The sequence below is a fragment of the Oncorhynchus kisutch genome, unplaced genomic scaffold (genome assembly GCF_002021735.2).
Source record: "Oncorhynchus kisutch isolate 150728-3 unplaced genomic scaffold, Okis_V2 scaffold2022, whole genome shotgun sequence".
Classification (NCBI taxonomy): domain Eukaryota; kingdom Metazoa; phylum Chordata; class Actinopteri; order Salmoniformes; family Salmonidae; genus Oncorhynchus; species Oncorhynchus kisutch.
In genome coordinates, this window is record NW_022263967.1 from 22,823 (window position 1) to 29,533 (window position 6,711).

At 44.3% G+C, this 6,711-nt stretch overlaps 1 non-coding gene across 1 annotated transcript; it reads left to right on the plus strand.

Annotated features, from left to right (window-relative positions):
- Positions 1 to 3,114: 3,114 nt before the first annotated feature.
- Positions 3,115 to 3,305, plus strand: LOC116368906 (U2 spliceosomal RNA). Its single transcript, XR_004208565.1, has one exon. It is a non-coding gene; the product is annotated as a U2 spliceosomal RNA (small nuclear RNA).
- The last annotated feature ends 3,406 nt before the right edge of the window (positions 3,306 to 6,711 follow it).

Below are 6,711 nucleotides of genomic sequence, written 5' to 3' on the forward strand. Positions count from 1 at the left end.
TACAGTACGTACGCAAGGAGTGGACTTTCTGGAACTGGTGGAGAGACACAGCTGATGGTGGCAGTGTGAGCGAGAACAGTGGCAATATCTGGAGGAAACCATGGAGCAGCTAGCCTGCCAAGCAGCACAACAACCTGGAGAGAGATGCCTAGCACACACATTATTTGAGTTAAGCTGCTTGTTCAATAAGATAGCATATATACCTTGTTATTAGCTTGTATCTATAATTGTTGATGAGTTAGGTAGCATGTTTACTACCAATACACTGCTTAAAACTATAATTGTTCAGAATGTGTTGGTTTACTAGTTAAGAAAATAAATCAAATCAAATTGTTCAATAATGTGTAAATGTATAATAAACACAGAAATCCCCAAACCCAGAAAAAGGGACATAGACAACCCACCCAACTCACGCCCTGACCATACTAAAACAAAGACATAACAAAAGATCTCAGGTCAGAAGGTGACACATGCAGGACAAGCAGAGCCCAGTTCTACAACACCTTGGACACAGTGAATACTCAGCCCATATCCATCCTGATGCCCAGTCTTTGTACAGAGCCCAGTTCTACAACACCTTGGACACAGTGAATACTCAGCCCATATCCATCCTGATGCCCAGTCTTTGTACAGAGCCCAGTTCTACAACACCTTGGACACAGTGAATACTCAGCCCATATCCATCCTGATGCCCAGTCTTTGTACAGAGCCCAGTTCTACAACACCTTGGACACAGTGAATACTCAGCCCATATCCATCCTGATGCCCAGTCTTTGTACAGAGCCCAGTTCTACAACACCTTGGACACAGTGAATACTCAGCCCATATCCATCCTGATGCCCAGTTCTACAACACCTTGGACACAGTGAATACTCAGCCCATATCCATCCTGATGCCCAGTTCTACAACACCTTGGACACAGTGAATACTCAGCCCATATCCATCCTGATGCCCAGTTCTACAACACCTTGGACACAGTGAATACTCAGCCCATATCCATCCTGATGCCCAGTTCTACAACACCTTGGACACAGTGAATACTCAGCCCATATCCATCCTGATGCCCAGTTCTACAACACCTTGGACACAGTGAATACTCAGCCCATATCCATCCTGATGCCCAGTTCTACAACACCTTGGACACAGTGAATACTCAGCCCATATCCATCCTGATGCCCAGTTCTACAACACCTTGGACACAGTGAATACTCAGCCCATATCCATCCTGATGCCCAGTTCTACAACACCTTGGACACAGTGAATACTCAGCCCATATCCATCCTGAATTGAATTCAAGACTTCTGCAGGTGCAGCTGGCCATGTTTGGGACTAATTATACATATCAAACGAGCTCAGATGTTGCTGGCATTATTGGGGAAATGGTGCCAGAGGTGAAAGGTCTCTTCAGTCAGGTGGAAGCTTTAGTAAGGCGTCTGCTGGTCGTCCCTGCCTCCTCTGTCGAGGCTGAGAGGAGTTTTAGTGCCCCGGGGAGGCTTAAGACATGGCTTAGATCATCCATGAGTCAAAAAAGGCTGAATAATGTGGCCATGTGGTACGTGCACTAGCAGAAACTGGACAGACTGGACCTGGACAGGTTTAATGGAAGCGTTCGCTTAGATCCAGTGGTGAACCGTGACTATCGGACCTCGGCTTTCAGAGGGACCAAAAATCTTCCAATACGTTGTGTCAAACTATAAAATCCTAAAAATAACAGAAAACATAGCATCACTTAATGTGCCCGACATGATATAGTCTGTAGTCGGGCCGTTCTAGTGAAGGAGGAGCTTTTCATGACATTGTGAACGATGACATTCACTCCAGTCGGCCCCATGAAGTCAGAACAATACAATAGCACAACTATTTCATTAACAAAATTAAACCAGCTATTACTTCCCATTAAAAAAATATATCACTGATTAGTGTGGTGAACGTCATAAATTAAAGTTACAACACAACAATGTTTCACAGTCATGTGAGGTCCTGGTGGACCTAATGGATAACAGTACAATAATTTGTGCTTCGGCTCATTAAATGTGGTTAATGTAGGGCTCATTAAATGGGGTGAATGTAGGGTTCATTAAATGTGGTTAATATTGGTCTCATCAGGCTCAGGTAGCATCAGATTAGAATGTTCATGCTGAATCAAAGCTCTCATCAAATCCAGACATTTATATGCGTTATAATGCTTTTGAATGACACTTCCATGTTTTGGTGGAAACTACCAGGTTACCCGGGAGAAAAGTGATTTATTATCGTATAATGCACATACAGGTGGATTCACAAGACACCAATCAAGTAACTTACATATACAGTATCTTCATTAGGCCTAATGGCATTTTATGAAGTTAGTTATAGTGACTGAGTAAGTCTAATTATAAAAGTAAGCCTCCAAAGTGCCATGTTTATTATGTGGAGGAATCATTTAGGCAGCCAGGACCATCCGCTCCTTAGCTCTCTTACTGCAGTCCAGTGCCATAGACATCTTTGAAGTAATTTAGGAGGGACACTTTATGAAGGCCTTCTCACAATGGACTTATCATACAAGGCTCTACAGACAGATACAAAAAAAGACAGGCTATTTTTATTGTTAACGTTATTTTCGTTGACGATGTCTTGAAGTCAAGTCGTTCAACATTGAAATGCAGTTTTCTGTACCACACAGGACAACCAGGAAAAAGTGACGGTCGGTGGAACTCTGGCGCCACCAAGTGGACAATTGCTTCAGTTCGTTTGTGGCAGCGATGCTACCAGATATACTCGATACAAGATCAAATGTTATGTCAATATTATTATCTCCAAATTGCCCCCCATCCCCCACTCCCCACACGTAATATATTATTATTCCAATTTAGCTGTTGATCAGGTTAACGTGTTCTCTCATTTCTGATTGGAGGGCGGATGACCACGTGATCTTAGAACCTACAAATGTGTTACTTTGTAACAGTCAAACGTGGTCATTCCTGGCGTTGATCAACTCCCCATCCATGCCACCATTTATTTAAAGCATTATATTTTTTATGGAAAACAAAAAGCATACAGTGCTCATTTTGATGTAGCCATAATCGAATTTGACGTGTCGGAGAACGGCCACTTCGTCCCGAAATCATTGCAGGTATCGCTTCTCGGCCTTTTGGCTAAGATCAAGTGTAGTATCTGTTCTTATCAGTTTAATATCTGATACGTCCCCTATCTGGGGACCATATATTAAATTGATTTTTGGAATAGGGAGATGGAATAGGGGCTTGCTCCGTCCACTCCACGCATCGACCTGGTATTGCAGTACCTCCAGGAACGGTGCACCCCCTTTCATTGTAAAGAGAAATCAGACAGAAGAAGCAGAGTTGCTTCGTTGGTCTGTATTGTATTTTCACATTGAGCAACTGTTTGAACGTTATTGACGGCATTGATGCGAGTGACCAGTCTTGTTCAGTACATCACAACACATCCGGGTATCTCAAGCACCCCGGTAAAACACAAGAGTTGCAGTAAGGAACATTTACCAACAGATGGCATCACTGTGCCATCTTACACCCATAACATCTTCCATTTAATAAAATAGGACAGGAGGTGTCAATTCACTAACAAAACAAACCTAGTAACAATTTCCAACATTAAACAGTTTAGTATCATTTATTTATTTTTCTCAGGTAACAATAACACATTTTGATATTCTCTTCACTTTTATCTCTGTCTGTCTGTCAACAATCCCTGATGGAAGACAGGGGGCTTGTCTGCGAGGACTGCGAGGACTGCGGGTTCCTGCACAGGCGTGTCACCTGAACGTCTAAGGGGAGAATTGATGGGCGAGGGAGCGGCCGACCTGTGATCCCCTGGCTCTTCGCCCAGTGCCTCAGGCCCCATGTGACTTGCTGGGGTTCTGTCTTTTGTCAAATCAAATCAAAATCAAATCAAATGTATTTATATAGCCCTTCGTACATCAGCTGATATCTCAAAGTGCTGTACAGAAACCCAGCCTAAAACCCCAAACAGCAAGCAATGCAGGTGTAGAAGCACGGTGGCTAGGAAAAACTCCCTAGAAAGGCCAAACCCTAGGAAGAAACCTAGAGAGGAACCAGGCTATGTGGGGTGGCCAGTCCTCTTCTGGCTGTGCCGGGTGGAGATTATAACAGAACATGGCCAAGATGTTCAAATGTTCATAAATGACCAGCATGGTCGAATAATAATAAGGCAGAACAGTTGAAACTGGAGCAGCAGCACAGTCAGGTGGAAGTTGAAACTGGAGCAGCAGCATGGCCAGGTGGACTGGGGACAGCAAGGAGTCATCATGTCAGGTAGTCCTGGGGCATGGTCCTAGGTCTCAGGTCAGTTGAAACTGGAACAGCAGCATGGCCAGGTGGACTGGGGACAGCAAGGAGTCATCATGTCAGGTAGTCCTGGGGCATGGTCCTAGGGCTCAGGTCCTCCGAGAGAGAGAAAGAAAGAAGGAGAGAATTAGAGAACGCACACTTAGATTCACACAGGACACCGAATAGGACAGGAGAAGTACTCCAGATATAACAAACTGACCCCAGCCCCCCGACACATAAACTACTGCAGCATAAATACTGGAGGCTGAGACAGGAGAGGTCAGGAGACACTGTGGCCCCATCCGAGGACACCCCCGGACAGGGCCAAACAGGAAGGATATAACCCCACCCACTTTGCCAAAGCACAGCCCCCACACCACTAGAGGGATATCTTCAACCACCAACTTACCATCCTGAGACAAGGCTGAGTATAGCCCACAAAGATCTCCACCACGGCACAACCCAAGGGGGAGGCGCCAACCCAGACAGGATGACCACAACAGTGAATCAACCCACTCAGGTGACGCACCCCCTCCAGGGACGGCATGAGAGAGCCCCAGCAAGCCAGTGACTGTAATAGGGTTAGAGGCAGAGAATCTCAGTGGAAAAAGGGGAACCGGCCAGGCAGAGACAGCAAGGGCGGTTCGTTGCTCCAGAGCCTTTGCGTTCACCTTCCCACTCCTGGGCCAGACTACACTCAATCATATGACCCACTGAAGAGATGAGTCTTCAGTAAAGACTTAAAGGTTGAGACCGAGTTTGCGTCTCTGACATGGGTAGGCAGACCGTTCCATAAAAATGGAGCTCTATAGGAGAAAGCCCTGCCTCCAGCTGTTTGCTTAGAAATTCTAGGGACAATTAGGAGGCCTGCGTCTTGTGACCGTAGCGTACGTGTAGGTATGTACGGCAGGACCAAATCAGAGAGATCGGTAGGAGCAAGCCCATGTAATGCTTTGTAGGTCAGCAGTAAAACCTTGAAATCAGCCCTTGCTTTGACAGGAAGCCAGTGTAGAGAGGCTAGCACTGGAGTAATATGATCAAATTTTTTGGTTCTAGTCAGGATTCTAGCAGCCGTATTTAGCACTAACTGAAGTTTATTTAGTGCTTTATCCGGGTAGCCGGAAAATAGAGCATTGCAGTAGTCTAACCTAGAAGTGACAAAAGCATGGATACATTTTTCTGCATCATTTTTGGACAGAAAGTTTCTGATTTTTGCAATGTTACGTAGATGGAAAAAAGCTGTCCTCGAAATGGTCTTGATATGTTCTTCAAAAGAGAGATCAGGGTCCAGAGTAACGCCGAGGTCCTTCACAGTTTTATTTGAGACGACTGTACAACCATTAAGATTAATTGTCAGATTCAACAGAAGATCTCTTTGTTTCTTGGGACCTAGAACAAGCATCTCTGTTTTGTCCGAGTTTAATAGTAGAAAGTTTGCAGCCATCCACTTCCTTATGTCTGAAACACATGCTTCTAGCGAGGGCAATTTTGGGGCTTTACCATGTTTCATTGAAATGTACAGCTGTGTGTCATCCGCATAGCAGTGAAAGTTTACATTATGTTTTCGAATAACATCCCCAAGAGGTAAAATATATAGTGAAAACAATAGTGGTCCTAAAACGGAACCTTGAGGAACACCGAAATTTACAGTTGATTTGTCAGAGGACAAACCATTCACAGAGACAAACTGATATCTTTCCGACAGATAAGATCTAAACCAGGCCAGAACATGTCCGTGTAGACCAATTTGGGTTTCCAATCTCTCCAAAAGAATGTGGTGATCGATGGTATCAAAAGCAGCACTAAGGTCTACAAGCACGAGTACAGATGCAGAGCCTCGGTCCGATGCCATTAAAATGTCATTTACCACCTTCACAAGTGCCGTCTCAGTGCTATGATGGGGTGTAAAACCAGACTGAAGCATTTCGTATACATTGTTTAGGCCGATAGTTTTTTATGTTTTCTGGGTCAAGGTTTGGCTTTTTCAAGAGAGGCTTTATTACTGCCACTTTTAGTGAGTTTGGTACACATCCAGTGGATAGAGAGCCGTTTATTATGTTCAACATAGGAGGGCCAAGCACAGGAAGCAGCTCTTTCAGTAGTTTAGTTGGAATAGGGTCCAGTATGCAGCTTGAAGGTTTAGAGGCCATGATTATTTTCATCATTGTGTCAAGAGATATAGTACTAAAACACTTGAGCGTCTCTCTTGATCCTAGGTCCTGGCAGAGTTGTGCAGACTCAGGACAACTGAGGTTTGGAGGAATACGCAGGTTTAAAGAGGAGTCCGTAATTTGCTTTCTAATAATCATAATATTTTCCTCAAAGAAGTTCATGAATTTATCACTGCTAAAGTGAAAGTCATTCTCTCTTGGGGAATGCTGCTTTTTAGTTAGCTTTGCGACAG